This window comes from Vulpes lagopus, chromosome 5 (genome assembly GCF_018345385.1).
Source record: "Vulpes lagopus strain Blue_001 chromosome 5, ASM1834538v1, whole genome shotgun sequence".
NCBI classification, from domain to species: domain Eukaryota; kingdom Metazoa; phylum Chordata; class Mammalia; order Carnivora; family Canidae; genus Vulpes; species Vulpes lagopus.
The window spans coordinates 59,644,327-59,655,081 of record NC_054828.1 but is presented as its reverse complement, the minus strand read 5'-3'; the positions used below and the strand labels follow the sequence as shown (position 1 = coordinate 59,655,081).

Below are 10,755 nucleotides of genomic sequence, written 5' to 3'. Positions count from 1 at the left end.
CTGTGCCCTTCCTAGATCTGTGCTGCAGCCCTCGAATCTTCCTCCTTGACCCACCCCCTTTCTCCAGGGCCGGGCCTACATCGTGTCTGAGGCTCTCCCTGCCTATTCCTCTTTTTCCCTTCAGAAATCACTTACATGTCTACCCTATTTTGGCACCTCGATGCTTAGTAGATTCACCAACACACTTAGTTTTCTTGTTTGTGAAACATGGTCTACAGTTTGGGAAGGTGTTACCAAACTCCTTGGTTTACTCTCATTTGGATGGAATGGATGGAATTTGTCCCCAGATTGCCATAAAATTGTATTGCTGGGATTAGGAAATGAACTATGCAAAATTGCTGAGTGTAGCATCTGGCAGAGAGCTGGTACTTAATAAGGGATAGATGAATCTGGATAAATGTCTCCTACCATCAGGCGAGTTCCTCTATGGGGAAAACCTCTACCATAAACTGCTGTGTTATTCCAAGCCTGTGTTTGGGTTTAGGGCACCAGGATGTCAGAGGCACGGTATTTTTTTCTTTTCAAATTACTTGATATCATGGGGGAAAATAGACTGTATTATATTTATTTTATGGCTTGCATTTTGTATTTAAAAATTAACTTTACGAGGAGGAGAGCACTGTATCCTTCTTAATGCTTAGGGCCTCTATAGATCGTAATTAGTCCCTCCTTGGACCTTCTCCTCCTGAGACAGGCCCCTTGACTACAATGGTCAGTTGTCATGCATCTTGCACTGGAAAGACCGCCTATTTGCTATTTCCTGGTGCATTCTTATTTGGTACTTTTGATCATGTTGACAGACAAGAGGACAAAGTTAGAAAGTTAATCCATGCTTGGAGCCACGATGGGAAGGTTTCTAAGAGAGGCCCAGATGTGCACTCTGAGCAGAGACCCTGCTCTTTTTGTATGTATTTTCCCTATTTTCACCCAGGGCCTTCCCAGGTGCAGAAGACAGTAGATGGGGCCTTCTCAGAAAATGGCTCTAAGTAACCCCAGTTCTGATCGTTGGACAGCAGCAGTGCTGACCAATGCTCCTGGGGATTAACTGGAGCTTGACCTTTGTCTCTCCTCTGAACATTGCCCGGGTACACCCTTCCTCAAGGGAATATTCCTTATTTGTCCATATCTAAGAGGGTGTTGCCAACACCCTCTGATTCATTGCTTAAGCAATAGATGTAATTTGTCACCGAATCACTGCAATTCTCAGTGACAAGGACCAGCAACTCCTCCTCCAGCAGGTCTCCTAAGACAAGTTAAATTCTCTCTATAGTTTTAGGTATTTCGAGGCTTTTAATTGACTCGTAATGGAATTCGAGGCATTCTTGTTAAGAAGAATTATTTAAGAAGGGAGACTAGAGAGTTGGAAGCTGGAAAGCTAAAAAGGACGGAGAAGTAAGAGGTTTTGCAAGGCACTTTTGGAAAAGCAAAGGAATCGCAGGAGAAGTCATCCCAAGTCTCACAACTGAGGCTTCCTTGTCGATGGGGCCAAAGCACTACTTCGGTAGAGACTGAGAAGACCCCACAAGAGGAAGCAGAAAAGAAGATGGGGGCAGATAGGGAGAGAGCCAACTTCCCTGGAAAACGTTTTGTTTTGGTTGTGTTTTCTTATAAAGTGAGGCTTCCTTTTGTTTTATGAAGATCCTCATGTGGACCCGGTGGAAAGCAAGACTAGGAGACATTTAGAGAAAGAAGCTGGAAGTGGCCCTGTTGTGTGGACCTGTTTCCCTACTGGCTGAAGGAGCAGGCTCTGTCTCCAGTCAAACCCCACTCCAGGCTCAAAATCGAGAAGTGGCTCAGCAAGCCCCTGGGTGGGAATAAACAATCTGCAGGTAAGAAATCTGGAAAGCATTGAGCGTTGGGACAGAGAACTGGACTGAGTGACCAGTTAGTGTGCAATCAATGAAGAATGCTTTCAGCTGCGAATAAGCATAGGGGAAAAAGAGAGGCAAACCAAGAAACAGACTCTTAACTACAGAGAACAGAGAGGAGGTGGGGGGGGAGGGGGGAAATAGGAGATGGGGATTAAGGGGGTACTTGTGATGAGCACTGGGTGACGCATGGAAGTGCTGAGTCACTAAATTGTTCACCTGAAACTAATATTACACTATGTTAACTGACTGGAATTCAAATAAAAAATGCTAAAAAAAAGAATGCTTTTAGTTAACTAAATATATTCAGTGGCTATCATGGAAACTGTAGGGGTTTGGTAGCACTGTGGAAAAATCAGGGGGCTTTAGAGCCAAACAGAGCTGTCTGTGCATGTCCAGCTGTACTTATGACTGAGAATGACCCATCATTTGGGGACAGGTTCCAGTATCCAATGAGAGTCAGTCAGAAAGTTCTGGCATCACCCTTCAAGGCCACGGACAAATAAGGGCTCACCCTGAAGGTTGTACTGACCTTAAACAAATTACATAGCCAATTAACCTTAGTTTCTTCAGCTGGGAAGTAGGGATAAGTAAGATGACTTACACAGAGCACCTGGTATCAAAATCAGATCTCATTGGTGCATTCAACAAATGTTTTTCAATGCCAGTTATGCGCCTAGGGATACATCAATAAAATGTACAAAATCTGTGTCTTTATCGACCTACAATCCAGTGGAGGGAATAAAGCAATAAATAACATAAGAGAATTAAGTGAAGAAGTCCTCCGAAAAAAAAATGAGAGGGGACAGGGAATGAGAGGTGGAGTTGTTAAACAATTTGAAAGGGCCTGGTCAGAGAATGCTTCCCCAAGAAGATGACATTTGAGCAAGGCCTGGAAGGAGAAGAGTGGTGAGCTGTGCAGACATGTAAGGGAAGAGCATTCTGGGCAGGGGGACCAGCAAGTACTAAGACTCTGAGGTGTCCTACATATTTGAGCGAGTCCAGTAGAGCCGCACCTGCATGGGTGAGCAGAGTGTGACAGATGACAACGTGGGACAAAGTGGATGCACATATTGTGCAGGCTTTGCAGGTCACTCTAAAGATGATTTTTGATTCCTTTGTGTTGCAGGATCACTCTGACTGCTGCATGGAGGGTAGACCAAAGCCAGGCAAGAACAGAAGCCAGGGGTCCAGCTAGGAGGTGGCTGCAAGAATCCAGGAAAGAAACAAGAGTCACTTGGGCCAGTGTGGTGGTAGTGAAGGTGGTGACTGCTGATGAGCCTTGAAATCCAATAAGGTTTTTAATAGATTGGGTATGAGTTGTGAAAAAAGGGGAGGAGTCAAGGATGACTCGAATAATTTTGGCCTAAGCAATGAAAAGGATGGGGTTGCCATTTATTGAGATGGGGAGAGGAGTAGGACGGTGGAGGCCAGGTGCATGGGAATGTAAGTTTGAGATCTGGAAATGGGCAGAAGTGTTAACCAGGCAATCGGATAAATGAAAATATATACAATTCATACATAGTTCTAGAGAGATAGCCGGGTTTGAGGTGTACATTTGAGAACCCATGGCATACAGGTGGCATTTAAAGCTATAGGTTGGATTTTGTAGGGAGTGAGTATAGAGAATAAAGGAAGGAGGTCCCCAACCCAAGGAGACTGAGAAGGAGCAGACAATGACATAGAAGGGAAACCGGGAAAGTGAGAGAGAGGAGTGTTTTGGGCATCTGGTGAGGAAACATTTCGCAGTTGAGGGAGAAATGAGGCATGTTGAATAGGCCAAGGAGGATGAAGGAAGACTGGACTTAGCAATGAGTAGGTCACTGATGACCTTAACAGTGAAAGGGAGTCCATCCCAAATGGAGTGGGTTCAGGAGGCCATGGCATGGGAGAGGTGGGGGCAGCAAACACAGACAATTCTTTCAAAGAATTTTGCTCTAAAACGGTGATTCTCAAAGTGTGGGGCCCGGACCAGCAGCATCAGCATCACCCAGGACCTTGGTAGGAATTCACTTTCATGGGTCCCACCTTGCTGGATTGGCAATTCCAGCAGTAGGACTCCCACGAGGGTTTTACAGGCACGTAACCACCAAGGACAAAAGCAACACTGCTGCTCTAGTCACCGCCTCTCCTGGAGGAGATGCCCCATAACCTCTAACAAATCTAGAGACCTGGTGGTCCCTGCCCTAAGGCTTATAATTCAGCAAGCTGGCAGCTTGAGAAAATGCCTTTGTAATAAGTGTCCCAAACGGTTCTTGAGTGAAGAGACCTTGGGAAGCTCTGCCCAGAGGACACACGTGTGGTGAGACCTAGCCTGAGCTTCTGACCCGACCCAGAGGCCAGCAAAACACCCCAAATCTGGAGTCCTTTGATCTAGATTAATTTAGGCATGGAGTTGGCTGCTTAGAGTGGTTTATTTTTTCGGTTCTACCATAAAACATCTGATGTGACACGAGCCAACAATCTGGGTAAGTTTTGGACGCGGAGTTCAGGAAAAATTAAACAAAACTATGTTCATCAGGACTGTGATATAGGCTCTCCCCAAATCCAGAGCCTGGCCTTAAGGATGCCCCCACGTACAAATGGTCGAAGCTGTGTCTGCCTCTTCCCCTGTCCTCATCTGGCAGCTGCTGACCCCGTGGAGACTGCAGGAGTAAAGGAAGGAGAAGGGCAGTGAAAGGCCAGGACAGCTGAGGACAGTCATCCCTGGAGAAGCGGGGTAGTTAGCACCTGGCCAAACCCTAACATACCTCCGCCCTCTCTGTAGATGGGGCCCTCGCACTGATGCTCTTCTAGAAACATCACTCCCACAACTGTTTAAGGGGCTAGCCATGTTCTCACTTTGGTGAAGTTAATTAGGTTGGATATAGATTTCTTCTTTTTTTAGAGAGAGCAGGCAAGTGGGAATTTGAGGGAAGGGTAGGGGAAGAGGGAAACAGGCTCCACGCCCAGCACAAAGCCTAACACCGGGCTCGATCTCACGACCCTGAGTGGTGACCTGAGCCGAAATCAAGAGGCAGACACTAAACTGACTGAGCCGCCAAGGAGGGATTTCTTTTTATGGGTTGAGGGCAGCAGCAGCAGGGATGGGGAAGGGGCAGTAGGAAGGCTAAAGGTGGTTTTTCCTGGATAGGCCAGGCCAGGTTACAGGATATGCCTGGAGGCCCCAGGGCGGCCAGAAGATACAGGGCCCTGGGGAACAGCAGAGCTGGAAAAAAACAAAAAACAAAACAAAAACAACAACAACAACAAAAACACTTGTGAAGAGTCTGAAGATGGACTTCACATTCCTTACATTTACACTGAGCTTTTGTTCTGTGCGCGGAGCTGGCACGGGTGTGTGGGGGAGACTGGGAAGTCTGGGACATGATCAGGAGACTTGCATTCCAGGAGAGAATTAATAAATACTCAATCCAAGGCAGACTGTGCTAATGCTACAAAGGGATGAACAGACTGCACGACTGAGGGTAGGAGACGGGGCACAGGCGCTTTTGGTAACGGGAAGCCACTGGAGGGATACTTGAGTTAAAATTCGAAGGATAAAAAGGACCCAAGTGAGTTGTCAGTGATTGGTCTTTCTGTTCAAGAGAACAGCAGGTGCAAAGGGCCTGTGGGATCAGGAAGCACGGTTCCTCTGAAGGACCACGAGGGAGAGCCGGTGTGGCTGGCACGTGAAAGCAAGGGGGAGGCTCTTGCAACACGTGGCTAGCAGGTAAGGTAGGGGCTGGGGGCCACAGGACTTTGTGGGCGAGCTTAAGGATCTTTCTTTTTCCTAAGAGTCGTGGGAAGTTACTGGGGATTGTGACTTGGTTATATTTGGGTTTTGGAAAGTTTGCTCTGTGGAATGGAGCATGAGCCAGAAGGGACAGGAGTGGAAGCAGGGAGCCGGGTAGGACGCTCTCGGAGGGCTCAGGTGATAACTCGGACCAGGGCTCAGCAGCAGAGAAGGAGACAAGGGGACAGATTTGAAGTGTTTGGGCGACACCGTCTACAGACTCAATGACGGACCCCATGTGGAGGACGAGGGTCAAGGAGGTGCCAAGCATGACTCCTGGGTGCCTGGACTGGGTGACTGGAGAGATGACGGCTGCACGCTCTGTTTACCCTAAATCTCTTATTTTAGGTGTGTTCTTCTTTGCTTTGATTGTCCATTGCTTCAGTGTTGCAAGAGGCCTACACCCGTAGCTGAGCAGGTGTGGCTGCAGGAGGCCATGCTTTGACCGTGGTACCACGGAGGAGGCACTGAGGCCCGGGGGGTCGGACTTCAAACACCAGCTTCCATTAGGCCTTCAGAAACACAGCTTCGTTGAGATATAATTTATGTGACACAGAATTCACCCATTTAGGGAGTACAATTGAATGGTTTTTAGGATGTTCATAGAGATGTAGAACCACCAACATGTCCAATTTGAGACCATTTCCATCGTCCCCAGAGGCAGTCCAGTATTCCTTAGCAACCACCCTCTTCCCCCCCAACCCCCCGCTTCCTCAGTCCTGGGTGACCATTAATTGAATGTCTAGCTCCTAGATTTCCGGTTGTGCACATTTCACAGGAATGGAATCGTGTGGTCCTACACGGTCCCACGTGGCTGGCTCCCTTCATTTAGCATAAGGTCTCCGAGAGCCCACCCTATGGCAGGATATATTAGTACTGCCCTTCTGTTTCTAGGCTCGCCCGCCCCATTGTCTGCATATAACATATTTTGTTTATTCATTAATCAGTTGATGGGTATTTGGGTTGTTTCCACCTTCTGGCTATTTTAAGCAACGCTGCTCTGAACATCAGTGTGCAAGTCTTTTTTTGTGCGTGGATGTGTCTTCTGGGCGTTTTTACAACCGACTGAACTCTGATCCCACCCAGGGAGCGTTGTTGGGGTGAGGGGGCCCCGTTTGCCCGGGGAAGGAGGAGAGATCTCAGCTTTCTGCATGGGAACCACAGCCTCCTGTTTGCTTTACTACAGAGAGCTGCTTTGTTGCCCTCCCACGCTCTGCGCCCACTCCGCATCCTCTCCCAGCTGATAAGAGGGAGGAGGACAGGGCAAGACGCAAGGCCCCGCCTGCCTCCCTTGGCCATTTCTGATTAGGAGCCCAGGCTCTCCTCCGGCCACCGGCCTCTGCGCTCCCCTGGGCATCCTCCACGCTACCTCCACGTGCCCAGTGGCCCTGGATGCTCCCGAGTATTTCGGACGCGGTCCTGGTGATCAGCCTCCCTCCCGGCCTCCCCCCTCCCCCGCTGTGGGGGCTTGGCCCCCCGCTGCCACCCAGCGCAGGTTCCCGGGGGTCCCCTGGGTGTTCAGCTCTACCCAGTATCCGGCCAGAGCGAGGGCGACACAGCTGCCTCCTGGCTTGCTCGCTTTTTTTTAAGATTTTTGAATTTATTTCATCTTGAGAGTCACAGAAGCAGAGACAGAATCAGGCTTCCCGACGCGGGACTTGACCCCACGACCGAAGGCGGATGCTCAGCCGCTGAGCTGTGCAGGCGCCCCGCCTCCTGGCCTCCTGGGGCGGCGGGAAGGGGTTGGGGGTCGGACTTCAGATTCACCCCCAGGGCAGCAGAGCCTTCGGGAGGGTCCGCATTCCTGCCAGGCCTTCTGTCCCAGCCACCTCCGGGCCCCCCCACCCCCTGCAAACCCCGTGACCCCCCGGGGTGCAGAGAGGTGAAGCCCCCAAATCCCGTGACCCCCCGGGGTGCAGAGAGGGGTGGCCCCCTAAACCCTGTGACCCCCCCAGGTACTGGGATTTGTGGCCCTCCCAAGCCACAAGCGGGGACCGTGTTTTATTCCTGCCTGTCACCAGGGCGCAGTGGCGGGCATACTTGGGGACAGCGGCCTGCTGGCCTGAGCGGGACACTGCGGCCCGAGGAGGGAGAAGGGTGATCGACTGGGCCCGGCCCTTCACTGAGGCTCTGCTGAGGCTCTGCTTCCACAAACCACGCGGCCTTCCTGCAGGCCCTATGGGGCAGGTGCTGTGCAAGCACAGGGCAGGTGCCCCAGAGCCGAGGGTCCAGGGAAAGCTTCCCCAGGGAAGGGCTCACCCCGGGGGGGTAGGGGGCACCGCAGAGCAGATCCCATGATGGGCTCTGAAGCTCCAAGGCGGCGATGGCTCAGGGGGCCTGGGGAGCTGGAGGGGACTGGGGAGGGTGGCTCAGAGGGTGGGGGACAGGGGAGATGGCCTGGGCCCAGAGCAGAGCCTGCTGACTCTGTGGCTCATCCAAAGGGGACCCCCCCACCCCAGCCTTGTCTTGGTGGGAAGCTGCGGAACCCAGCTAGGAGGCAGCGCTTCCAGCGTCTTCTGTAATCCTAAGACCCACAGGGTTCTTCCTCCACGATCCGAGTCTTTGCCATCAGAGGGCATCTTCCAGTTGTTGGAACAGTCCCTGCACCTGGATGGGAGGGCCCTCTCGGGGGTAGGGGGAGGTCAGCCACGGGGGATGCCCCAGGCTTGGGGGTGGTGCCGGGTCAGGGGACATTGCGAATGCAAAAGCTGCATGAGCAGCATGCAGGGGAGATTCCCCCCTGGGGGGGATTTGCGTCCCCCCCCCCTTTGCAGTGGCTCCGGTGTGTTCATTTCTTGTCTATGCCTGCACCGCAGGTAGAGCTGCTTGCTCTCCCCGCTTCATGGAGGGGCTTCCTGTGGGCCTCCGGATCCGGGGCCATTTCCCTTCTTGTTGGCGCCTATATGGCTCAAAGTCAAGCACCCAGCACTTGGTTCCTGGGGGCCGCTCTCCCTGACACCCAGGGATTTCCAACAGGAAAGTAAGTGCTAGGGTGATGTGACCCGTGTGCTACCCTAACTGTCTTTACCTGCGGTGATAGAGGGCTCAGGCTGGATAAAGGGTTCAACATGGAATTAGGGGTTTTCATGGGGACTCTGAGGATGCAGAAATCAGGGAAGCTGTCGCTGGAGATCACGGTTGTTGCACTGGTGATCTCAGGCAGCACCACCTAAGCAGGTGGCTTCTCAGAAGCCTGCCTGGAAGCTACTGCAATTCTTAGGAACCTCAGAGGAGCTTCAACAGCCTCAGTCTGCTGCAGCGAAGCTGATGGTTCTTGAGAACTCTCTGGAAGCAGCTGGGAATCTCCTCTCTGCCCCCACATCTGCCGACAACCACTTCTCGGCTTCACTTCTGTGTTCCCAACATCCTGAGTTGCTCTCACGGGCAAACTCTCACCTGGACCACGCAGAGAAGGGAGCAGCCCTAGATGGGTGGCGATGCTGCTAACAACAGAGCCTCCAGCGCCCCTGGTAACCTGTGCCTTTTTCTGAGAACAATCTGTGACTGTAACCTTAAAAGGAAAACAAAAAACTAGTGGTGAAGGAGAACATGCACCTTTCAAAGGTCCCACCAGACTGCCCACATCTTCTCTATTTCTGTGCTTGGGTTTTCCACCACCACTGTCAATGAGGACTCGTGTGATTTCATGGTACAGAATCCTAAATGTGTCTTCGATGGGCCATTAAAGCAAAATTCTGAGATTCCCCAGCATGTAAAGCATCTCACTTCCAGGCTTATTTCCTGGCTGGCGTGTGAAGCAGTATGTGGGGCGGGAGGAGGGAAAGGCCGGCGAAGGCTGCTGAGTGTTAAGACCTCAAAAGGCCCCGAGTGATCAATAGATACGTGGCAGCCGGTCTCGGGCATCTCCTTCCAGCTGGCACTCATGGGGCACCCTCTCTGTAGGCAGGTCCATGTCAGCCTCTGCTCAAAGGGCAGAGGGGAGGAATATACCCTACGACCTTGACCTTCTAGGGGTTTATAGTTGAGTTGAGCAGATATAGGAGACAGGCCTGCCTCTGTCTCTTTCCTCTTTCTGGAGGAGCACCCTCCTGGTGACCTGGGCCTCGCCTCAGACCCATGGGACTTGCTGCATATGCTGTGTGCAGAGGTCCTGGAAAGCCCGAGGGAGGTGGCCACAATGGGACTGGGGAGACAGCCAGGAGGGTCTCCACGGCAAGTGCCATAGCCATGCTCCCAAATCTTCATTAAATTCCACACACACACACAACAAAGGAGGGAGGGGACATAGGACCGGAGACCTTTCTTAACAAGACAGTTGCTATGACCCATTGCAAAAGTAGGGTGCTCCCTGCCATGGTTAGGCACCAAAATATTTTCCATGGTCCTAAGACTGCAGAGGTCATCTGTCCCCTGAGCCCCACTTATTATTTCTATTTGGTATTTATTTTAGTTTTAGCTTGATTGGATTTCTTTTGAAAATTACATTTAATTTGGATATGCATGAGCCAGGAGACCAAAGAAAGAACTTGTGCTACTTTTCTGTCTACCTACCTGTTTTCCTAAGCACTTGTAAAAATAAATAACTAGAGGCTCTATGACAGGAGCCTGCAAGCTATGTCCTGTGAGCTAAATCCGGCCTGCCACCTGCCTTTTGTAAATAAAGTTTTATTGGAACAAGCCCTGCCGCACTCTATTGCATACTATGCATGAAATGGAAATATGCATTTCCATCACGCATACTTGCATATTATTTTCACACTGAGTTGAGAAGTTATAAAAGACATTTGCATGGTCCACAAAGCCTAAAATAGTTACTCTCTGGCCTTTTATATGAAAAAAAAAATTTTTTTGCCAATCCTTGCTCCTTAGGAATTTCATGTCTTAGTACAGTAACTCAACTGCAGTGAAAACAATCTTCTCTTTTGAAGGTTATCTTCTCAATCCTTTACTCTTGTTTCGGTGAAATTCATCTTTTGACATTTATTTTTGATCAGACTTGGGGTCTAAACACAAGCTTTTATAGGACATCTCATGACAGCCAAACAGAATTCAGAAACAAAATACAGAATCCGTGGCATCACTTCCACCCAATATGTGTTAACTATCGAGAGTTAAGTGCGTCGCCTTTTTAACAGGAACCCACAAGGAGGA

The 10,755-nt window shown here is 50.4% G+C and overlaps 1 long non-coding RNA gene across 1 annotated transcript; it reads left to right on the top strand.

Moving 5' to 3' along the window:
• The first annotated feature begins 1,214 nt into the window (after nt 1-1,214).
• Nucleotides 1,215-10,266, top strand: LOC121490385. The gene is made up of 3 exons (XR_005987649.1): nt 1,215-1,829; nt 2,998-5,580; nt 5,992-10,266. It is a non-coding gene; the product is annotated as an uncharacterized LOC121490385 (long non-coding RNA).
• The last annotated feature ends 489 nt before the right edge of the window (nt 10,267-10,755 follow it).